Source organism: Artibeus jamaicensis, unplaced genomic scaffold (assembly GCF_021234435.1).
Source record: "Artibeus jamaicensis isolate MK-2021 breed Jamaican fruit bat unplaced genomic scaffold, CSHL_Jam_final contig_419, whole genome shotgun sequence".
Taxonomy (NCBI): Eukaryota; Metazoa; Chordata; class Mammalia; order Chiroptera; family Phyllostomidae; genus Artibeus; species Artibeus jamaicensis.
In genome coordinates this window covers 3,548,489-3,573,048 of record NW_026521824.1, presented here as the reverse complement: position 1 = coordinate 3,573,048, position 24,560 = coordinate 3,548,489, and the positions used below count along the sequence as shown (strand labels likewise).

The window sequence follows — 24,560 nt, the reverse complement described above, 5'->3', positions numbered from 1 at the left end:
TATTCTGTAACTACCAATTTGTACCCCTTAATTCCTTCACCTTTTTCACCTACCCCCCTGACTTACCCCCATCTGGCAACCATCAAAATGTTTTCTGTAGCTGTGGGTCTGTTTCTGTTCTGCTTGTTTGTCAGTTTTGTTTTTTTAGTTCAATTGTTGATAGATATGTATTTATTGCCATTTTATTATTCATATTTTCTTTCTTTTTTCTCCTTTTTTTAAAAAAAGGTTTTATTTATTTATTTTTCAAGGGGAAGGGAGAGAGAAAGAGAGGGAGAGAAACATCATTGTGTGGTTGCCTGTCTCACACCTTCTTCTGGGGACTTGGCCCACAACCCAGGCATGTACTCTGACTGAGAATTGAATCAGCAACCTCTTGCTTCGCAGGCTGGCACTCAATCCACTGATCCACACCAGCTGGGGCTTCTCCTTCTTCTTAAAGAAGACCCTTGTAATGTTGATTTGGTGATGATGAACTCCTTTAGCTTTTCTTGCCTGGGAAGCTCTTTATCTGTCCTTCAATTCTAAATGCTAGCTTTGCTGGATAGAGTAATCTTGGTTGCAGGACCTTGCTTTTCATCACTTTGAATGTTTCTTGCCAATTTCTTCTAGCCTTCAAAATTTCTCTTGAGAAATCAGCTGACAGTCTTATAGGAGCTCCCTTGTAAGTAACTAACTGCTTTTCTCTTCCTGCTTTTCAGATTCTCTCTTTGGCTTTAACCTTTGGCATTTTAATTATGATGTGTCTATGTCCTTCAGCAAGTTAGGCAAATTTTCTGTTGTTGTTTTTTAAATAGACTTTCAATTTCTTGCTCTTTCTCTTTTTCTTCCAGCAGCCCCTGATGCGAACATTGGTACACTTGAAGTTGTCCTAGAGGCTCCTTACACTATTTTCATTTGGGGGGATTCTCTTTTCTTTTTGCTCTTCTGATTGGGTGTTTTTTGTTTCCTTATATTCCAAATCACTGATCTGATTCTCTGCTTCATCTACTGTACTGTTGACTCCCTATACATGATTCTTCATTTCAGTTAGTGTATCATATACTTCTGATGTTTTTCTTTGTTTTTGATGCTCTTGAAATTCTCACTAAGTTCATTGAACATCCATCCTTATGACCAGTGTTTTGAACTCAGTATCTAGTAGATTGCTTATTTTCATTTTGCTTAGTTCTTTTTTTTTTTTTTTTGGAGTTTTGTTCTGTTCTTTCATTTTGGACGTGTTTCTTTGTCTCTTCATTTTGGCAGCCTCCCTGTGTTTCTTTCTATGCATTAAGTACAGCTGCTATGTCTCCCAGGTAGCTTAATGTAGAGTGGCCTAATGTAGTAGGTGTTTTGTGGCATCCAGTGACACAGCCCCCTCAATTACCCAAGCATTGCACTCAGAGTGTGCCCACTGTGTGGGCTGTGTACACCTGCCTGTTGTCATTCAGCCTTGATTGCTCCTGGCATGTCAGTGGGAAAGATTTATTCTCAGACTGATCAGCTGCAAGGACTTGTTGCGGCCACCACCATCGAGGATCAGCTGTGCAGGGGCCCACCCCACACAGCTGGACTTATTTCAGCAGGACTCTGGTGACCTCTGAGTCCTCCACTTGACTGTGTTGCTTGTGGAGGTGGTTGGGTGGTGACGCTTTGATGTGGCCTGAAGCTGTCTACTGGGTGCACTGGCTTTGGGACCTCCCAGCGGAGGTGCCAGCCAAGATCAGCGGCTGCCCATGTTCTGTCTGGAGCCACCCAGCATGAGCTACAAAGCGACCTGCAGATGGCTGCTACTGGTCCTGGGCTTGGAGGGGCCCAGGAGGGGCTAAGCTGTGAACCAAGGCTGGCTGCTGCTAGCATAGGACCTTGGGTTGCTTAGTGAGAGGTATGGGGCACACTAGGCCAGAGGCTGCTAGTTTGAGAGATTTAGAAGAATCTGAAGCATGAGCCAGACAGGCCATTCGCTTGGAAAAGCCACTGGAAACAGCCTGGGTATGGCTGAAAGTTGGGTGGGACAAGGACTCAGGTAATCACTAGGGCAGAGCAAACAGTGTGAGTGAGGTTGATAGAGTCTCAGATATGGTGCCTCCCTGTTGGTTCTGTGGGGTGCAGTCAGGGGTTCTCAGAAGAGGAACAATGGCCTCTGGCAGCACTTTTGTCTGACAAAAAGCTGCCCTCCAGCTCTCTCCCTGATGCTAGACACTTCTGTTCCTCCCCATTTGTTTCCAGTGCATTTCAAGTTGCTACCCCAGCACTGGAGCTCAGCAATTGAGTCCAGGTAAGCCCATTTGCATGCCCTTTAAGAAGAACTATCAGGACTTCCGGCCAAGATGGAGGCATAGGTGGAAACACTGTACCTCCTCGCACAACAAAGTTTTAGTAAAAAAAAACGCAACAACAACGAAATGTTCAGCCAGACCAGTAAGAGGGTTGGAGCCAGCAACTGGCTGAGCGGGGTTACGCAGAAAAACTCAGCCAGACCTACCCAGGCACATGGGTGGTGGTTGGCACATTCCAGGTGTGGGGTTGCGACGGGCAGATCCAGTGAGGGCACAAGACGGCTGGCTGACCGAGGTCACACATTTGTGTGCATATAAACCAGGCAAAGGAGTGAGCAGTGAGACAGACTGCACAGGCCCCAGCAGTGGGAAGCAGCAGAAGGGACTGCTATTGCCCCTCTCTGACCCTGCCCCCACATACAGTGTCACAACCCACCAACTGGGTTGCCCTGCCCTGGTGAACACCTAGGGCTCTGCCCCTCATACGTAACAGGTGCGAACAGATCAAAACATTATGGCTCAAGAACAACTCAAAGCCCCACAGCCAATAATTCTAAGCGACCAAGAGATAGCCAGCCTATCAGATGCACAGTTCAAAACACTGGTGATCAGGATGCTCACAGAACTGGTTAATTTTAGTCACAAATTAGAGGAACATATGAAGGCTAAACTAACTGAAATGAAAGGAAATGCACAGGAAACCAATAGTGATGGAAAGGAAACTGGGACTCAAATCAAGGGAGTGGACCAGAAGGAAGAAAAAAAATGGCCAAACAGAAAAAGGATGAAGAAACAATTCAAAAAAATGAGGAGAGGCTTAAGAACCTCCAGGACATCTTTAAACATTCCAACATCCAAATTATAGGGGTACCAGAAGGGGAAGAGGAACAGCCACCAGTGGAAAAGTTATTTGAACAAATAATAAAGGAGAACTTCCTCAGTCTGGCAAAGGCAATAGACTTCCAGGAAGTCCAGGAAGCTCAGAGAGTCCCAAAGAAGTTGGACCCAAGAAGGAACACACCAAGGCACATCATAATTACATTAGCCAAGATTCAAATGAAGGAGAGAATCCTAGAAGCAGCAAGAGATAAGAGGACAGTCACCTACAAAGGAGTTCCCATCAGACTGTCAGCTGATTTCTCAAAAGAGACCTTACAGGCAAGAAGGGGCTGGAAAGAAGTATTCCAGGTCATGAAATCCAAAGATCTACATCCAAGATTGCTCTATCCAGCAAAGTTTTCATTTAGAATGGAAGGACAGATAAAGTGCTTCTCAGATACGATTAAATTGAAGGAGTTCATAATCACCAAGCCCTTATTTTATGAAATATTAAAGGTACTTACCTCAGAAAAAGAAGATAAAAAATATGAACAGTGAAAGGACAGCAAACTCAATTATTAACAACCACACCTAGAACGAAAGCAAACTAAGAGGACAGCTAGATCAGGAGTGGAACCATAGAAATGAAGATCTCATGGAGGGTTAGCAACAGGGGAGTGGGAGGAAGAGAATGGGGAGACAAGGTACAGAGAATAAGTAGCATAGACGGTAGGTAGAAAATAGATAGGGGGAGGGCAAGAATAGTATGGGAAATATAGAATCTAAAGACATGACATAAACTAAAGGGGGGAAGAATGGTAGGGGCAGGGTATGCAGGGTGGAGGGGAATGAAGGGGGGAAATAGAACAACTGTAATGGCATAATCAATAAAATACATTAAAAAAAAAAGAAGAACTATCAGGGAGTCCCACAGCTCTCTGTATCACTCAGCCACACTCCCTGCTGATTTTTACAGCCAGAACTTATGGGGACTTCCCTTCCTGGTCCTGGAACCCTGGGCTACGGAGTCGGATGGGGGCCTGGGACACCTTGCTCCTCAGTGTGGGACCTCTGCAGCTGAGATATCCCTTCTCATTTATTAAAAATTCTTACTTAAGGATATGCTTATTGAATTGAGAGAGAAAGAACCATCAGTCATTTGCCTCCCATGCACACCCCAAGCAGAGATTGAAGCTGTAACCTAGGTATGTGCCTTGACCTGGAATGGAATATGCAGCTTTTTGGTGTAAGAGACAATGCTCCAATCAATTGGACCACCTGGCCAGGGCTCCCTCCTGATTTTTATTCACCATGTGTATGTGGGACAAACCCATTCTATGTCTCTACCTCTCCTACCAGTCTTGATGTGGCTGCTTCTTTAAATCCCTCCTTGTAGGACTTCTGTTTACCCAGATTTCAGGTGGTTCTGAGTGGTTTGTTTGGTAGTTTAGTTGTAATTTTGATGTGGTGTGTGGCCATCTTTAAAAGGACCTTTTGACTGACTCTCTTTCATGTAATAGGATTGAGGCTCACTCAAGCCCATATCCTAACCCTGCTCTTTCCAGATTTTGTTATACAGTATTTTTATTTTTTCTGCAGACCATATTTCAGCCTTCATTTCTAATTCCATCAATTGTAGGCAGTATCTATTAACTGTCAAGAGAAATGAGGAAAGCATATTGCCATCATCCCTTCTACCTCTCTCCACCTCCTGCTATCAACTCTATCTTTATTTTAGCACACTGCCTACCTAGTCAAGGTTTTACTTTCAAAATGGCAATTCATATTGTTGTACAGAAATTAAAGCCATATAAAAGGGTAAATGTAAAAGCAGCCACCAAGCTCTTACCTCTGGTTTCCAGATTGCCTATCAAAGGCAACTGCTGTTCCTTGTGGGTTTTTTACCTACAGAAATTATGAACTGCACACATTTATATTGTACCATTACTTTACACTCTCAAGGTTAACACCATTTACATTTTATTCTGTAGCTAGAAGAAAGTTTCCTGAACTTGGAGAGTTTCTGAGAATTGCAAACTGAGTAATGACATTTATGATGTTTCCATGTATGTATCTTGCTCGTCCCAGAACGGAGCAGTATGATTGAAGTAAGACATGCATTCTGTCTCTAAACACATGCTTCTCAAGAAGATCATTCTAATGACCAGGTCAAGTGGGTTCTATTTTTTAGGTGCTATCAATGGCTCAAAATTACACCAGCTTTTAGTCTGCTTCATGTTTGGATCATGATTTTCTCATCAAGAAATTAAAAGAAAGTCAAAGGAAGAATGTGGCTTCCCAGCAGCTTCTTCATCATCCTTTGCCACTGTCTGAAGAAGCCTTCTGACTGGGGGCACTTGGTCAGTTATGCCTTCTTCATACTCTCGGAGCTGCTCCACCATGTCTTGCATTCCATGTTTTCTTTTCGGATTCCATATTTGTTTGTATACACATCCTTAGGTAACCTTTTAGGGACATGGGAGATAAACTTTCTGGTTCTTAAATGCCAAAAATATTTTTGTTTCTCACCTGTGATGGTAGTTCGAATGTTCAGAAGTTTTAAGGCATTGCTCAAGAAGTCTGATGTGCATGTGATTTTTTTTGGTGAGAAGAGTAGCACTGTTTTATTTTATTTTTTAATATATTTTACTGATTATGCTATTACAATTGTCCCATTTCCCCACCTTTATTCTCCTCTGCCCTGCACACCTCCTCCCACCCACATCCCCCCTCTTTAGTTTATGTCCATGGGTCATACATGTAAGTTCTTTGGCTTCTACATTTCCTATACTATTCTTACCTTCCCCATCTATTTTCTACCTGCCATCTATACTACTTATTCTCAGTACCTTTACCCCCTCTCTCCCCCTCCCCCACCCACTCCCCTACTGATAACCCTCCATGTCTGTGATTCTGTTCCTGTTCTAGTTGTTTTTTGTTTTTTTTTTAGGTTAAGTGGTTAATAGCTGTGAGTTTGTTGTCATTTTACTGTTCATATATATTTTTCTTTTTCTTAGATAAGTCCCTTTAACATTTCATATAATAAAGGCTGGGTGATGATGAACTCCTTTAACATGACCTTATCTGGGAAGCACTTCATCTGCCCTTCTATTATAAATGATAGCTTTGCTGGGTAGAGTAATCTTGGATATAGGTCCTTGCTTTTCATGACTTTGAATACTTCTTTCCAGCCTCTTCTTGCCTGCAAGGCCTATTTTGAGAAATCAGCTGACAGTCTTATGGAAATTCCTTTGTTGGTAACTGTCTCCTTTTCTATTGCTGCTTTTAAGATTCTCTCCTTATCTTTAACCTTGGCTAATGTAATGATGATGTACCTTGGTGTGTTCCTCCTTGGGTCCAACTTCTTTGGGACTCTCTGAGCTTCCTGGACTTCCTGAAAGTGTATTTCCCCACCATATGGAGAAGTTCTCCATTATTTTTTTAAATAAGTGTTCAATTTCTTGCTCTTCTTCTTCTCCCTCTGGCACCCCTATGATTCTGATGTTGGAACCTTTAAAGATGCCCTGGAGGTTTCTAAGCCTCTCCTCATTTTTTTGAATTCTTGTTTCGTCATTCTGTTCTGGTTGAATGTTTCTTCCTTCTGCTCTAAACTGTTGATTTGAGTCCTTCTTTCCTTTCCATCACTGTTGGTTTTCTGTAGATTTTCTTTGTTTCACGTAATGCAACCTTCATTGCTGCCTGGGTCTTTTTTATGGTGTTGCAGTACTCAGTGAGTTCCTGGAGCATCCTGATAACCAGCGTTTTGAACTGTGCATCTGATAGTTTGGCTATCTCTTCATCACTTAGTTGTATTTTTCCTGGAGCTTCGATCCATTGTTTCATTTGGGACATTTTCTTTTGTCTGAGCGCACCTGTTATGTAGTAAGGGGCGGAGCCTTATGTTTTCACCAGGGCGGGCAAAACAGGTCAATTCATTGTGCCGCTGTATGTGGGGGAGGGGTCTGAGAGGGAACAGTGCTACTTGCTCCACTCTCTGCCGGTTTTCAGTCACCTCCCTCCGCTACCTACAATCAAGTTGGGCCCTTCTGGTGCTGATTCCTGGGTGGGTGGGTTTGTGTAGTTCTGGGACCCTATGAGTCATTCCAGTGAACTCTCCTGTAGGGCTGGGAGTTTCTCCCCTGGCCACCGCAACCCCCCACAGGTGTTTTCAATAAGAGGTTTGAGGCTTTATTCCCCCTCACTGGAACCCTGGGTTGCGAGGTCTGTCTTGCTCCCCAGTTGTTCCTCCCGGTTTATCTGCACATGAATGTGAGACCACTTGGTCTGCAATCTGCTGCCTTGCCAGGTTCGCCAGCCGCCACCTTGCCAGAAGTCCTCTCCACCCAGCTGCATGTCTCCACCCCTCCTACTGGTCTGGGTGAATGTTTCTTCTTTTTTAAAAAATACTTTATTTATTTTTAGAGAGAGGGAAGGGAAGGAGAAAGGGTGGGAGAGAAACACCAATGTGTGGTTGCCTCTCATGTGTCCCCTACTGGGGACCTGGCCTACAACCCAGGCACGTGCCCTGACTGGGAATTCAACCAGCTACCCCTTGCTTCACAGGCCTGAGCTCAATCCACTGAGCTATGCCAGCCAGGGCTGAATGTTTTTTCTTTAAGTCCTTGCTTGTCAGACTTCATTACAGTTCAATTTTCTGGCAGTTCTGGTTGTTCTTGTTTTTAAATTTGTTGTCCTTTTGGTTGTGTGAGGAGGTACAGTGTGTCTACCTACTCTTCCATCTTCTGATTCTTGTTTTTAACTCATATTTCTCCAGTGGAAGCCTTTGGGGTCCCTGGCTTTTGCTTGATGTTCTGAGATTTCATTAAGTTGGGTCTCCATGTTGACTTTCAACTTTCCTTCTTCACTGGGGATGGTACTTCTAGGTGAACTTTTCCAATCTGAAGACTTTGGTCTGTCTTCAGCTCTGAAATTTTACAAAAGAATATTTTCTTGATTATTTCCTTATCTCTATTTTCTGTATTCTTTCCTTCTGTGATTTTTAAAAACAGATTTTATTTATTTATTTTTAGAGGGAGTGGAAGGGAGGGAGAAAGAGAGGGCAAGAAACATCACTTAGGACCTAGCCTGTAACCCAGGCATGTGCCCTGACTGGGAATCAAACCGGTGACCCTTTGATTCATAGGCCATCACTCAATTCACTGAACCATACCAGCCAGAGCATCTTCTGGGATTTTTAATAGGTAGACACATACTTACCCTCCTTGACTGGTTGTCTTTGTCTCTTAAGTGTTCTCTAATATATAAGTTTCTAATATTTCAGCTTTTTATTCTCCTCTGGAAAAGTTCCTTGACTCCCTTTAGTTGTTCTATTTTTTTTACATTTAGCATTCATTTTACTTTATTGATTTAAGGTTAACATTTTTTAAGTTTTTGAAAAACCTTTTTTTGGATTCGCATGATTCAGATTACTTTGTGTGGCCTAGGGTGTATCTAATCACCTGTTCCTCCAACCGACCCTCCATCACTAGGACTCACGATTCAGCCCGGAGAGGGTGGGAGATGGGAGTAAGTGCCCAGCTTCGTGGGAGGTGGGGAGACAGTGGCTGGGTGGGCGAGGCAGCCCACACAGTTGGTCCACAGGCTGTCTTTCCCTTGATTTCTATTCCTCTTCTAAATCCTGTTCTGGAGCCTAATGTCTGCAAGACTGGAGCCTCTCTCCCTGGCCATCCCGTTTCTGATTTAGGGCTTCGTGTCCCATCCTAATGATCCTGTCTGCCTTCTGGTTTCTAGAAACTCACCAAAACCACTGTTTTGCTGATGTCACCTTCCACTTCCATTTTTAGGATGGTATGTGTTTATTTACTTTTGTATTTTTCTATTGTCATTTCAATGTGATTTCCTGAAAAGTGATAATTAGGTGGAACCTGGCAGGCCATTGTGGGATCTTAATCAAGAGTTTGACATGGTCAGGTTTGCATTATTAACCTGTCATCCTGGTGGACATCAGGCAGGATGGATTGGGGGGACGAGGTTCTGTGGAGGACCTGGTTCTCCTTCAGGTGAGAAGGAGACAGTGTGACCAGGGATGGGGTGGTGGAGGCACATCTAGGGATATTTAAGACATGTGAAATCTAAACGTCTGCGTCCGGATAGGTTGATATCTGATGTCAGCTACAGGATTTGGAGCACAGGGGCCACAGGTAAAGCCATGTAGCTGACCAAGAGACCAGGATAGGAAAGAATCCTGAGACCTGAGGTGGGCCCAAGGATCAGTCAACAAGGTCAGGGCCAGCCAGGGTGGGGCCGCAAAGTGGTGAAGCCTGCAGTGCCGGTCCTGTGTGATGGGCGAGTATGTCTGTACTGACGCTACACGTATTGCATGGTGTGCCGTGGCTGGAAGATGGGATCCTAGGGCATAGGTCCTAGAGGACTTGCTGACTTGGTTGGATGTTGGGCACAAGGGAGAGGGAAGAGTGTAGGGTGACTCCCAGATTTTGGGACAGCTGCGTGGTGCCATGTCAAAGACAAGGGGAGCTTTGGTCAAGTGTTGTGTAGGTTCATTTAAGGGACCTGCAGGTTGAGAGATGCAGTGGGTGTTTGAGTTTGGGGAGTTTGCTGGTCAGTCCTTCTGCCTGGCTCTGTACCCAAGGTCTCCCACTCTGCTGGAGCCCAGCCCTGAGCCCAGCTCTGTTCGTTCCTCCTGGCCTCCTGCCAGGCCCTTTCCTTAGCAAGTTAAACGGATCTTGGCTCCTCTCACCTCTCCCAGCCTCACCTTCTCTGGTTTTACTGCCTGTTTTGCTGCAGTCTGGCTGTCCGCAAACTTCCCAAAGCAGCTTTCTGTATGTGCCATCTCGATTTCCTGTGCTGACTTCAAGACCTCTGCCAAATCTGCCTTTTTTAAAAATTGTGGAAAACTATAAAGCTCTATTAGGGGACATCACATAACAGGTTCTGGCAGTTGCGCTTCTTGAACCTGCCCTCTAGTCACCTCTCTGTGGTTCCATCTCTACTTCTGCCCTGTCCCAGAATGCCAGTCTCCTAACTAGTCTCTCTACACCATGCTGCTCCTTTTAGCCCATTTACAGGGCAGCAGTAGTGTCCCTCCTTCCTTTACCTAACATGTCTGATGCCTCAGGGTAAGGCTTTAGCTCCCTCACTGGTTCTGGTCCCTTCTCCTGCAGCTTCATCCCCGCTGCTCCCTTTCTTTGATTCTGGCTTCTCACGACTCCTCTAAATCCGTGGGTCATACTGAGGTCCAGCCTTGGCACATGCTATTCTCGCTGCCTGGAATGTTCGTCACCTGCTGACTCTTCCTGATTTTCACTCCACTGTGTCTGGAAGGAACCCAGGATCCCTTTGTAGCTCTCTGTAGACCTGCAGCTGTTTTCTTAATTTGTTTAAGAAACAAATTAAGACTTGCAGCACTTTGTTTAAGGCCACCTTCCCTTCTCCATTGTAAGCAGGGCTCATGTTATTCCCTGTTTATCTCCAGTGCTTAGTCCAGTTACCAGCCTGTGACATATTTAGGAGTCAGTCGTATATGTGGGCACACGTGTGCATGCACACATGTCCATCTGTGTGGAGTGTGTGTGCACTGTAAGAGACTGGACCTCCCGTGGACCGATGATCTCGTTGCCTAGACAGGAGAAACTGTGGAACCGGCAGGAGACTGAGAAGGAGCAGTAGGAGAAAAACTATAGATTGGCTTTGCCAAAACCAGCAGGGAGATTTCAGTAGGGAGAGAGGTTAGCAGTCTTACAGAGGGATAAAACAGTTCCTAAATTTAGCATTTTCAGGAATCTTTAGTAACTTTGTTTCTTAAAGGTTGTATTTATTTATTTTTAGAGAAAGGAGAAGGGAGGGAGAAAGAGATGGAAAGAAACATCAATGTGTGAGAGAAACATCAATCATTTGCCTCTTGCTCTCCCTCAGCCAGGGACCTGGTCGCAACCCAGGCATGTGCCCTGGCTGGGAATCAAGCCGGTGACCCTTCTGTTTCTGCAGTGACACCCAACCCACTGAGTCACACCAGTCAGGGCATAAATTAGCTTTTTAACAACAGGAACATTTTTTAAAATGACAAAACAAATGAAGTAATGTGTGTGTTTACATTCATACATAAGTATACACACATTGCATTCATTTTGTAAATGTCCCTGCTATTAAAATATATATATATATATACATATGAACGCACACATACTTGCATCCATCTGACTAATCTCATGTGGCCTGTGGTTGCAGAAGGAATGAGTCATTCTGAAATAGTGTTTTTTTACCCATAGCTTCTAAGTTGCAAAAGTAATATAATGAATCCTCAGATTCTCTTCACTTAAATGTACAAATTGTTCAGATTTTGCTATATTTGCTTTCTGTCTCATGTACACCTTAGAGTATACTTGGGAATTTTAACAGTACAGTCAGTTTGTGGTCAGATGTCCCCAATTATCCCAATAGTGTTCTTTATACTTTTTTAAAAAATCCAGGTTCCAGTAAAAAAAATCACACATGTCCTTAATTCCTTTAGTTTTCTTTAATTTGGAATAATTCCTTAGTGATTTTTTCCCTCTTTCAAAACATTAATGTTTTTGAAGAGTCCAGGTTATTATTGTTTTACAGGAAGTCCCTTAATGTGGGTTTGGTTGTTTCCTCCTGATTAGTTCCATGATGAACATTTTTGGTTGTTGAATGTTGGAATGCTAACTGCACACTGTCATGTTCACTCTGGGGCATCCGTGAGAATGGAGTGCCAAAATGCCCCATTGCTGTTGCGTTAGATCCGATCGCTTGGTTGCAGCCATCTGCTGGGTGTGTCCACTGGACAGGCATATGTGTCCGCATTGACAGTTCTGGCTGGAATCTGTTATTACCATGAAAACAGTAGTTTTCGTTTTTCTCATTCCTTCCACCTTTATCAGTGGGCATTCTTCTATTAAAAAGAATAGAAGAATGCTCTTTCTAAATTATTTTTTAGTGTCAGTATGGACTTACAGAATTTTAGTTTCATTCCATGTGTTGTTATCCATTCCTGTTACTCCTTTTGATGCCCACATTTGGCCAATGGGAGCCTGTTCAAGTTCACTTGAGTTTATGTGTTCCCCTTAATTTTCTGATCGCTTCCTTACTTTTGGTACAGAAAAGTTTTCTAGGCTCCTAGTGTATTTCCCAGCTTTGGAATCAGCCATTTCTCCACAGAGCTCCGTTTCCTTTCAGTGGAGAATGGTACTTAGAAGCCAAGGTTTAGGTAGGCATGCGTATTTCTTCTAGGCCCTTGCAACGAACAGAGGTAGGAGATTTTTTTCTTTTTAAATAAAGAACTCTTGCTTTCTGTACAGTGCCATCTAACTAATGAATAGGGATGACTCGATGAAGCAGACCATCACTTGGTTTAGGCAAGAATCAACAGGTGCTAAAACTCACTGGTAAAAGTCCGATGAAAAGCAAGATATGTACAAAGTCTCACAGCATCTACCACAAGCTACCCACTGGCTCCAAAGGGAAAAGTAGTTACCTTGGAGGAAGGTGGCAGGCACAATAGTCACCAAGCAGTCTGAGTCCACCTCACCAGCAGCAGGGCGCCATGAGAGGCTGCCTCTCCTGATGGCTCTTGTGTGCGTGGAGGCTGTTGCTTCTGTCAAGTGAGCATGACATCTGAAGCGACAGGTGCTCAACCCGGCCATGGCCTCAAAGGGGCACTCCTCAGGGAAGAGGACGAGGTGCCTTATTCTCCCCTGGTCTCATTTCAGGCAGTGGCCCCTTCTCTCGGGGCTCTCATTCCCTGTGAAGGCGGTCCCAGTCGGGGCCCCAGCTCCCTTGGGCTGTCTTTGAGGTACACCTAACATATGAGACCAAACCATGGGACTCACCAAGAAACAGCCTCAAAGGTCAACCCTGGGGGACCTAGTCCTGCCCCCCATCTCAGTGGGGTGGCTCGTGACCAACACGCTCAAATGGCCTCCTGCTGATGTAGTGGGGTAGAGGCCAGGGCCACGTCACTCCTCAGGCCTTGTTCCCAGGTGACTATGAAGGACAAATGGCACCTCTTCCAACCCCCTTCCCGTGTGGCAGGGGGCTCAGATCAGGCCCCCACGGGGTCTGCCCCTGGGATTCAGACTTGTCTGAGCTTGGGGGAATAGATGAGAACCTCTCGGTAGCCAGGCACCAAGGGTCCTAGCCCCTCAGGATAACTGAGCCTGAAGGTGAACTCAGGTCACCGCAGGTTGGTCTCTAGTAGGCAGGCAGGGACCGTCCCTTTCTGAGACCACCCTGAGACAGGCTGGTGCCGTTATCCTCTCAGACTGTGGAGGCAGCTCAGGCCCGAGCTTCATATAAATAGGACCAAAGAGTGTGTACCTTTTTTGAGTAAGGGTGGTCTTATTTGTTCCTTAAATGTTTGATAGAATTTGTTAGTGAAGTCCTGGGGATCTTGTTTGCTGTGTGGGAAGGTTTGGTTATATATTCCATTTCTTTAATAGATGCAGAGTCCTATTCAAATACTCTACTTCTTTTGCCCATGACAGTTTTTAAGGAGCCCTGGTTGGTGCCATGGGAACTCTGAGAAATGAGAAGCACTACTCAGTATAAAAATGTCCCTCGTATACAGACGGCCTCTTGTGAACTAAATGCTGAAGCTCAAGACACACTTGCTGCCCCTGCCTTGTTTTTTTCAGAGCCGGCAAGTGAGGGCTGAGCATGCCTGTGTGATTAAGAAGCCAGTGCTCCGCTCCCTCATTAGAAGTTCAGGCTTTCATCCAGCATTTGTGTTAGGTGTTTTGGATACAACAGGGTGTTGTTCACAACAGGTAGAGTGTGCTATTACAGAGTGCATGACTCTGTGGAAGGAGATGGAGAGGGTAGGGGTGTGGGAAGGCCCTGCAGGGTGTGTTCTGGGAGTTGTGGGACCCCATGGGGGCACAGTGGCAGATTTCAGTGCACACAGGATGTCTGCCTCTGTGTGCGTTTATAATGGCAACGAGTGCACGTGTGATGGGTGGGCAGGGGAAGGACTTTGGCACAATGCAGACAACTGCTTTGGCTCATCTGTGGTTCCACCCAGGCAAAAAGGGCCCGGGTAGAGGGAGCAACACTCCAGTCTCAGCAGAGAAGGAGAAGACCTTGCTTTGATTGTGCAGCCCAGCTGGCATTTAGGCTCTCGGGAGGAGGACGAGAAAACACCTCGTTCCTCAGAAAGCTGCGTGCCAGCCTGCTGGCCTTGATCCTGGCAGGCCACACTGCCCATTGGGCCCACTTAATAGCTGTCCTCTGGCTCAGAACTCTTCTCTCATGTGCATTGTCTTGGCACCTATCAGCTTTGTTCTAAAGTTTTGCCAGGATTTCCCTTTGGCTTTTTAGGTACATTTTTAATAATCGCTGTGGCCACCTCTAGCCCTGCAGGACTGCCTGCCCTGGGGGTGGTCTAACGTATGTTGTTAGTGCTGCAGTTACAAATGTTTGAGTGGTCTGCCCTAACCCCATTGTCGTAGAAGTCCTGTTATTGTTTGTGTGCAGTTTTAGAGATTATGAGGTTTTCTAAGTATGTACCTATTGCTTTATAGCAGAAATATTTGTATTCCAGAGGAACAAAACTTGTGAGCCTAGGCAAAATAGAATGAAAAAAGTCCCTAAATAAACCATTTTAAGAAGCTGTGATAGAACTCCATGGGCATTTATTTACTTAGTTATCTGCATTTATAAACTGCTGTGTATGCATTATAACTATATTAAAAGCCCCAGCATGGAGGTGGGTTCCACAGCCGCCCTTATCCCCATTCTTCTGATGCCAGAGCTCAGGCTCTCTCCAGCCCCTGGCTGGCCCAGCCACACTTGGTCTGGGAAGTCTGGCTCCTGAGGCTGAGATGGTAGCCTGGCCTCAGCTGAGGACTGCCGAGCCAGAGAAGACCCTGCCAAAGAAGTAGGCAAGCAGTTGCTATGCAGGACTTAGCAGGTCCCTCTTTCATTATGTGACCTCAGGGTCCATGCTGTTTTCCTTTGCCAATTGCCTCCATGCCACTGTTACTCTGTTGACCTTCAGAACTAATGGGCCCTGGTATAGAGGAAGGGCATGTCACAGCTGTGCACAGCAGCAGGGCACAGCCACTTACCTGATGTAGATTTCTGTGGAGCACCCCTCTTTTGTGGGCTAGCTTTGTTCCTGCTTGTGGGGATAATAAAGCTGCCTACATTTCCTTTATTCATTTCCATATGGCCTTTTATTTATTTCTCCTACACCTGGGACAGATGTCTGGCTTCCTTGGCCGTATAGGGGCAGAGGTAGGAGAGGTCACAGCCCCACCTTTCATGAATCTTTTGGATACATACACAGATGCGCACCCAGACGCTCAAATGTTTTGAGAGCTGGTGCACAAGGAGCAAGGGGTGGCATCTACAAGGAAGAGGTGGGGCAGGGAGGGAAGGAACAGGGGCACAGCTTAAAGTGGGGTATGAGAAGAAATGGCAGGAGATCACTAGATCCTGCCTACGATGCCTGAGACCCCAGGCGTCATCTCTTCCAGCATCCTGCTCAGTGCAGGGAGACCTGTGGGCCTTCCACAGCATCCCTGACTATCTGTGCCCTGTTCCAGGCGTGGGTCTCATGGATACGGTTCTGTCACTACACAGCTGGAGCGCCAGTGTTGAAAGTATTCTGTCTTTGGAGCTCACACTTCTCCTGTGGGTCTGGTTGTGACCTCTAACAGGATAAGGAGTCTCTTTGTTACCTATCAAAGGGTAACAGAAGCCTCTTCCTTCAAGCCTCCAATTCCCATGTGGCTGGCTGCAGCCGGGGCTCCATGGAACATGCAAGAAGCTTTGGCAAGGGCAGATGTAGTCTGGGGAAGAAAGTGAGGTGGCTGGCCAGTGGCCAGGTGACCAGGCAGAGGGCAGAGCTGGGGTTTATGAGCAGAGCTGTGAATGGCAGCTCTTGGCAAATCGGAGTCAGATTGCACTGGGTTTGTGCCCTGACTGCAGTTTAGGGACAGCAGGGAATCGTTTAAACTCCGTGAGCCTGTTCCCGTGTCTATAAAATGGCGATTTTGGCTCTGACTTCAGGAGGTGTGGTTTGGGTGGGCCTTAGAAGCCAGTAGCTGAGTGCCTCCCAGAGCAAGGGCTCAGGCAGGGAGAGCTGCGTGTTGTGTGACACATGAGTGTGTTTCTGTACAGCTGGTCAGAGGCAGGGTCTATAGGCATGTGTCTCCAGAACTTGGCACCTGGCCACGTGGCTCAGAGGCCACTAGAATGGGGGGCTGTCTGCACACTGGGAGGACATGAAGAACTTCTTTTAGATGAAGAAATGGGTGAACTTCATGTTTTTACTTTAAGTTTCAAGTACCATTAGTATATTAAAGATGAAAATGGAGACATGGGTTGGACCTATCAGCTTTAGCTGAGATTTCAGGTCCTCAGAAAATAATTCAGGTAATTTCAGCTTCATGGTGCTTGCTCTGGACTGGTTGGACCCAAGGTCCTGCCTCACTTCCCAATCACTGTGCTCTCTGGGACATCACCGGATCCATTATCCCCACCTCTTGCCCAAAGTTCCCTCAACCCCTGGCTTTGACAAGACCTGCCTCCTCCCTCCCTGCATTAGGGACACACCTTCCCTTATTGCACGCTGGACCTCAAGAGTGGGGCCCACTCTTCCCTTTAATACTGTTTCAGTATTGATTAAATGTTAATACATCCAGGAAAAAGGCCTAGGTATTATCCTTAAATGTTCATCTTCCTACATACAATCTACCTTTAAGGCCTGTTGTTGTACCTCCAAAGTATACATCTGTCTACATCATCTTTCATATCACCCTGGTCCAAGTTAACATTTTCTCTCTCTTTTTTTGTTCCCCCTATTGTATTATATGTTTTGTCGTTTTCCCAATTATTTATTTATTTATTTATTTACTTACTTATTTACTTATTTATTTATTTATTTCTCTTTAGAAGGGAAGGGAAGGAGAGAGGAAGAGAAATATCAATGTATGGTTGCTTCTCATGTGTCCCCTGCTGGGAACTGGCCCCTGCTGGGAACTGACCTGCAACCCAGGCATGTGCACTGACTGGGAATTGAACCGTGATCTTTTGTTTAACAGGCCTGTGCTCAATCCACTGAGCTAGGGTTGTGTTTTGTCTTTTTAAAAAAGTTTTTTATTTTATAATTACAGTTGATGTACAATGTTATATTACTTTTCAAGTGTACAACCCAGTGATTAGACATTTATATAACTTAGGAAGTGATAAATTCCCCACCCGATAAATCTAGTATCCATCTGACGTCATACATAGTTAGTACAATTCAGTGACTATATATCCTATGCTATACTTGGCATCCCCATGGCTGTTCTGTAACTACCAGTTTGTACTTCTTAATCCCTTCTCCTTTTTCACCCATACTTCCAGGCTTCCTCCCATTTGGCAACTCTCAGAACGTTCTCTCTATAAGTCTGTTTCTGTCCTACTTGTTTATTTATTTTGTTTTTTAGATTCCACATATAAGTGAAATCATATGACATTTGTCTTTTTCTGATTTCATTCAGCACCATACTCCCTATTGCAGATAGCAAGATTTTATTCCTTTAAGGAAAAAAAAAGATTTTATTTATCTATTTCTAGAGATATGGAAAGGGAGAGAGAAAGAGAGGGAAAGAAATATCATTGTGTGGTGGCCTTTTGTGTGCCCCCCAATGGGGACCTGGCCTGAAGCTCAGGCATGTGCCCTGACTGGGAATCAATCTAGTGACCCTTTGGTTTGGAGGCTAGCACTCAAGCCACTGAGCCACACCAGCCAGGGTGATTTTATTATTTTTTAATGGCTGAGTCATATTCCTTTGCATATATGCACCACTTCTTTATCCACTCCTCTGTTGATTGACATTTGGGTTGCTTCCGTATCTTGGCTATTGTAAATAATGCTGCAATAAACATGAATGCATATGTCTTTTTGAGTAACTGTTTTGGGTTTCTTTGCATAAATAACCCAGATGTGGAATTGCTGGGTCCTTCTTTGTCTCTACTATAGCCATCATTTCAAAGTCTGTTTTTTCTGGTATAAGAATTGCTACCCCCACCTTTTTATTTTTCATTTCTATTTTCATGAAATATCTTTTCCATCCCTTTACTTTCAGTCTGTGTGTGCCTTTTGATCTGAAGTGAGTCTCTTGTAGGCAGCATATGTAAGGGTTGCATTTTGTTACTCATTCAGCCACCCTGTGTCTTTTGAAGAAATTAATTCATTTGCATTTAAAGTAATTGTTGATAGATAATGTATTTATTGCCATTTCATTATTCATATTTTTTAAATCTTTTTTCCCCTTCTCCTTAAAGAAGAAGTTTAACATTTCATATAATACTGGTTTGGTGGTGATTAACTCCTTTTGCTTTTTCTTGTCTGGGAAGTTCTTTATCTGTTCTTCAATTCTGAATTATAGCTTTTCTGGCTAGAGTAATCTTGATTGTAGGTCCTTGATTTCATCACTTTGAATATTTCTTGTCAATCCCTTCTGGTCTGCAAAGTTTCTGTTGAGAAATCAGCTGACAGTCTTATGGGAGCTCCTTGTAAGTAACTAACTGCTTTTCTGTTGCTTCTTTTAAGATTCTCTCTTTGTCATCAACCTTTTACATTTAATTATGGTGTGTCTTGTTGTGGGTCCCCTTAGGTTTATCTTGTTTGGGACTCTCTGTGCTTTCTGGACTTGTGTGTCTTTTCCTTCCCTCATTATTTTCAAAAGGTTTTTAATTCCTTGCTTTCTCTCCTCTTTCCAGCACCCCCATGATGCGAATGTTGGTATACTTTTTATTTTCTCAGGGTCCCCTTAAATTATCCTAATTTTTTATTCTTTTTGCTGTTCTGATTGGGTGTTTACTGCTTCCTTATCTTCCAAATTGCTGATATGACCTCTGCTTCATCTACTCTGTTGGTTCCTTGCAATGTATTCTTCATTCAGTTATTGCATTATTTTTTTCCAACTGTTTGGGTTTTTTTTTTTTTATGTTTTGTCTCTTATTTTCCTATCTCTTTGCTGAAATCTTAAGTTCATCTAGTCTTTCTCTAAGTTCATTGAGCATCTTTATGACCAGTGTTTTGAACTCTGCATCTAGTAGAGTGCTTTCTCTGATTCGTTTATTTCTATTTCTTTTATTTGGGCCATGTTCTTTGTCTCCTCATTTTGGTGGCCTCCCTGCATTTGTATCTATGTATTAGGTAGAGCCGCTGAATCTCCCAGTCTTTGTATAGTGGACTTATGTAGCAGCACAGTGACATAGCCTCCTGTCCCCTGAGCTGGGTGCTCCAGATTCAGCCCTGTGTGGGCTGTGTGCAACCTCTTATTATACTGAGCCTTCCTTGCTATTGGAGCAAGCAGTGGGAGAAATTTAAGCACCCCCCACCCCAGGCCAATTGGTTTTGAAGATTGGCCCTGACTATAGTGGAGGATCTGCTGTGCAAGGGGCAACCCTGTGGAGCAGGACTCACTTCAGCAGGGCTCTCGTGCCTGACCAGTCTGCCCTTTGAGTGCGTTGCTCATGGAGGTGGCTGGGTGATGCTTTGGCATGGTCCGAAGCTGTTGTCTTATGGTTGCACTGACTCTAAACCCTCCTGGGGGGTGTAGGCCAACGTCAGCCACCACATGTGCCCTGCCTGGGGTTACCCACCATAAGCTACAAAGCAATCTCCATCTGCTACTTGTGCTTGGCTTGGAGGTACCTGGGAGAGGCCAAGCTTTGAACCAAAGCCGGCTGCTACTAGTGCCACACATGGGTCTACTCAGTGAGATGTAAGAGACCTATGGAGGCCAGATGCTGCTTGTTTGGTGCTTGTGAGCCTGCCAAAGTTTAGGAAAGACTTTAGCATGAGCCAAGACAGTAAGTTTCTGTGGAAAATCCACTGGAAATGGCTTGGGAGGTCCTGCAGGTTGAGTGGGGCAGATCTCAGGGAATCACCAGCGCAGTCAAACAGTGTGAGCCATGTTGACAAAGACTGTGGCACAGTACCTGCCTGCTGGCTCTGTGGGGGGGAGTGCTCAGCAAAATAACAATAGTCTCTGCCAGCACTTCTGTCTGGGAGAAAGCTGCCCCTCTAGCCCTTGCTGGACAACTTGGTTCATTCCTTTATGTCCCTGGTGCCTCTTGAGCTGCTGCCCCAGTACTGGAACTCAGAGTGAGGGAGTCTTAAGTAAGTCCATGTGCCAGCTCTTTAAGAGGAACTCCTGGGACTTCAGCAGCCCCCCATCCCACCACCATCTCACTCAGCCACAATCCCCACTGGTTGTCTCAACTAGAATTATGGGGGCCTCTCCTCGGGGCTGGGGAGCCTGGTGTGGGATGGGAGCCTTCACTATTCAGGGGGAACCTCCACAGCTGAGATATGTTTCCTTCCCTCCACCCCACTGCATCATTGAGTGACAGCTGCCACTGGCACAGTCCCAGGACAAGGATGCACTGAAGGGTTTTCTTTTAGCACTGACTACCAAATCCTGGCCCCACTGCCTGGGGGAGGACCTGTGAAAGTGCTAATCTCTCTGGTTTTTTTAGCTGCCATGTGTGGGTGTGGGACCAGCCCATTTCACATCTCCACACTCTCCTACCAGTCTGGCATGGCTTCTTCTGTATATCTTTAGTTGCAGGACTTATGTTCAGCTAGATTTTAGGTGGTTCTGAACAAAGGTTCTGTAGTTTAGGTGTAATTTTGATGTGGTTGTGGGAGGATGTGAGCACCACATTTACGTACACCATTTTGACTAAACTCTCCAAGTCAACATTTTGTCTTGAATTAACCACAGAAAATAGTGTCCTAACTGATCTGCTTGTCTTCTTGCTCTCCTAATATTCAATTGCCATATTGTGAGCTTTGTAAGACATAAATCAGTACCATCGCAGTGCTTAAAAGCAGTACTTCTCACTGAACTCTGAATATCAAAATCCAGATTCCGTCCTATGCTTATGGGCTGGCCTTTGCCTCATTTCCTTTTGTTTCTTTAGGAAAATAAAATCCTTTCCTGTTTGAGAGCCTTGCACATTCCGTTCTGTCTGAAATGGTCCTCTCTCCACCGTTCACATTTTTTACTCCTTGACCTTTAGCTCTACCTAAAGACCTTCCCAGACATCCCATGTCCTAGGTCTTGTTTTTTTCTTACGTGCATCCTATTCACTTTGGTTTGGGCAAATTCATTCTGGTTTGTAATTACACATTTGTGCGTTTACTTGTTTATTTTTCTGTCTCTTCTATTACCTTTATAACCCACAAGGGCTGTGGTCATGTTTATTTTGTCTAGAGAGTATATGATACAAAGGAAGAATTCTGAATGAAATTGTGAACCAACAGGAGGGAAAGGCCGTGCTGAGGACTTACAGAGAAAGCTGTGACAGCTGCTCCCGTGATGGATCAGCTGATTTTCCATATCTAAGACAATTTAGCATAAAACTGTAGTTTTCACATGTGCAGGATCCAGCAGGTTTGACAAGTTCAGATGTGGATGGGTTCTGGTTGCTTTGAACTGTGGTGGGAAGCCCATCATGACCCCACTGTGTACAGAGCACTCATGTCTAATGCTGCTTTAAAAAAAAGGGCAAGTGAAATAAGCAGCAGCATAACATGGTCCAAGGCACACAGGCCTGAAAGCCTTTAGCTTTGGTCTTTCGATCTCATATTGCCTTTTCTACTCAAAGACTTTGTACCTTTGTTTCCTTATTTGTAAAATAAGGGAGGTGGCACTAGGAGAAAAAGTCCCTTCCAGTTAGTGTGTGTATGCTTTTAGCTGCAGGTGACAGTGGTTTAAGCAATCAAGATATTTACTTATCTCCTGAAGTAGAATATGGAACCATGGTGGCTCTAGGGCTGGTGCAGTGGTTCAAAGATGTCATCAAGGACCAACCTGGGCCCTTGCTCTCCTCCTGCTCTGCCAGTTGCTTTGTCTTCAGTCTTGTCCTTCTTGATCACAAAATGAATGCTGCTGCTCCAGGCCTCACAGCCTCTTGTAAGAGCATCAAAAGCAGAGAGGGAAGGGCATGGGGAAGAACTCTCCTCATGGATCTCTTCTTTTATCAAGGAGACCTTCTCCTAGAGCCCCTGAGTCCCAGCTGGTTACAAACCTAGTCCTGCATTCTCCTGCTCCTTCTTTCATTTCAATATGACAGATGCTGCTGTGTCCTTTGCCAAGGACTTCCTGGTAGGTGGAGTGGCCACGGCCATCTCCAAGACAACAGTAGCACCCATTGAGGGGGTCAAGCTGCTGCTGCAGGTGCAGCATGCCAGCAAGCAAATCAGTGCAGATAGGCAATACAAGGGCATTATAGACTGTGTGGTTCATATCCCCAAGGAGCAGGGAGTCCTGTCCTTCTGGCGTGGTAAACTGGCTAATGTCATCAGATGCTTCCCCACCCGGGCTCTCAGTTTTGATACTACTTTGAAGGAAATCTGGCATCAGGCAGTGCTGCTGGGGCCACCTCTTTGTGTTTGTGTATCCTCTTGATTTTGCCCATACCTGTGTAGCAGCTGATGTGGGCAAAGCTGGAGCTGAAAGGGAATTCAAAGGCCTTGGTTGCTGCCTGGTTAAGATCTGCACATCTGATGGGATCAAGGGCCTGTACCAAGGCTTTAATGTATCTGTGCAGGGTATCATCATCTACTGGCTGCCTACTTCAGTATCTGTGACACTGCACAGGGAATGCTCCCAGATCCCAAGAACACTCACATCTTCATCAGCTGGATGACTGCACCGTCCATCACAGCAGCAGCTGAGTTGACTTCTTGTCTGCTTGACACTGTTTGTCACTGTGTGATGATGCAGTCAGGGCACAAAGGAACTGATATCTTGTACACAGACATGCTCAACTGCTGGAGGAAAATTGCTCGTGTTGAAGGAAGCAGAGCTTTTTCAAGGGTGCATGGTCCAATGCTCTCAGAGGCATGGGTGGTGCTTTGGTGCTTGTTTGTATGATGGAATGAAGACGTTCACATAAATTATTTCGTAGTCTTCCTGCCCCCAACCCCATGAACAGGCACGTTGCATTATGTAAAATGTCTTGAGCATTCTTGACAGACTGTTGTTGGCTGTCATCAATAGAAACTATTTACCGGTTGAAAATGGGAAGCAATAATATCATCTGACCAGGTTTCTCTTAAAGCCATTTTCATGGTGATGGTGGGACTCTATTATATATTTCTATTTCAGTCACACCTGATGAACAACAAATTTGAAAAAATAAAAAATATCTGAAATGTTTTTTAAAAAGCAGACCTTCCCTGGGAGTATCCTGGCAGGCTTTCTTTGGTTTAGTTGCTCGGAACTCTACCACCAACCAGTTACAGACAAGAGAATTTGCTTATCCCACATGGAATTCATTCCCTAGGGCCAGCCTGTATTCAGCTATACTCAGTTCAACACGGGTGAGTCCTGTAAACAAGAATTAACGCAGGTCTGGTTGTCTCCTGGATCTGAAGTCCTTTGATTCTAAGTGCTTGGCTTTGAAGAGGCTCCGTTGTTATCCTGTGGGGACTAATTGCATTCTTCACATCTCAGCTGAGGAAGTAGCCAAGAGTAACATTTTTCTTTAAAGGAATGGCTTTATATTCCTGAATGAGGAAGCAGAAAGGGTTTGGGAATGGGTGGATTCATTGGCCAAGAAACAATGAGCCACTAAGCCCAGCAGGTTGTCTGTAGCAAAGTTCCCACAGCTGAACCTGCCTGCTGCTGCTCTGATGGGGAGCGGAGGAGATTAAGGATCACTTCCCCTTCCAATTATGGGTCAAATGTCAGTTAACTTCCTCAGCAAATGGTGTTACTTCAGTCTGTCCAGGCCACAGCATCAGGATATTCTTAATATGCAGAATCTTGTTTTAAAGCAGTTTGATAAGATACCAGAAAACAAATAAGGACTGCATTCATAATGGCCATATTATATAAAATACACTATGTGCCAGGGCCAGGTCCTGGGGAATACCAATACAAAGCAACAAGGTCCTAGTCCTTAAGAGGTTGACATTCCAGTAGAGAACAAATGAAACAGATAAAACAAGCTCTAAAACAGGTGTATGGGGTCAGAGAGTAGGCATGGCTACCCTGGCCTGAGAAGAGATCAGGAGAGTTCCATGTTCAGAGCAGCATGAACCAGGAGAAGCCATTGGTTGGGAAGGGCAGGCACTGGGGGTATGGTGCTGAGCGTGGAGGGCTCTCTGGGTCATGCTGGGAAGTATGGACTTTATCCTGCTGGCAAAGTAAGTTGCGTATTTTCCATAGACAAGTCTTAAGATCATGTGTATCAAACTGTTTCTAAATTTTCCTCTCAGAGGTGAAAGATTTCACTTTCTCAATACATTGAATATATATTATGGATGTTATTAATAGCTAAACTTACAGCTTTGCTATAAACCACATATGACCTAGTTTATAGCCAAATGCGTATTCTGATTTCTAGTCTAAATGTCTAAAATGCGTGTTCTGATTTCTAGTGATTTTAAACAAGATTTAATGGTTTAAAAATATTTAAAATTAATATTTGCTAAGATATATCCCAATTTGTATCAACTTTGCTGCTAGC

General features: G+C 44.7%; 1 protein-coding gene, 1 non-coding gene and 1 pseudogene across 2 annotated transcripts in view; 2 read left to right on the top strand and 1 right to left on the bottom strand.

Moving 5' to 3' along the window:
• Window positions 1–24,560, top strand: part of ADORA2B (adenosine A2b receptor) — a 35,611-nt gene that overhangs the window by 8,025 nt on the left and 3,026 nt on the right. The window lies entirely within an intron of this gene.
• LOC119064771 (small nucleolar RNA SNORA30/SNORA37 family) lies at window positions 20,409–20,537 on the bottom strand. The gene has a single exon (XR_005085467.1). It is a non-coding gene; the product is annotated as a small nucleolar RNA SNORA30/SNORA37 family (small nucleolar RNA).
• Window positions 22,151–23,013, top strand: LOC119064648 (ADP/ATP translocase 2-like; annotated as a pseudogene).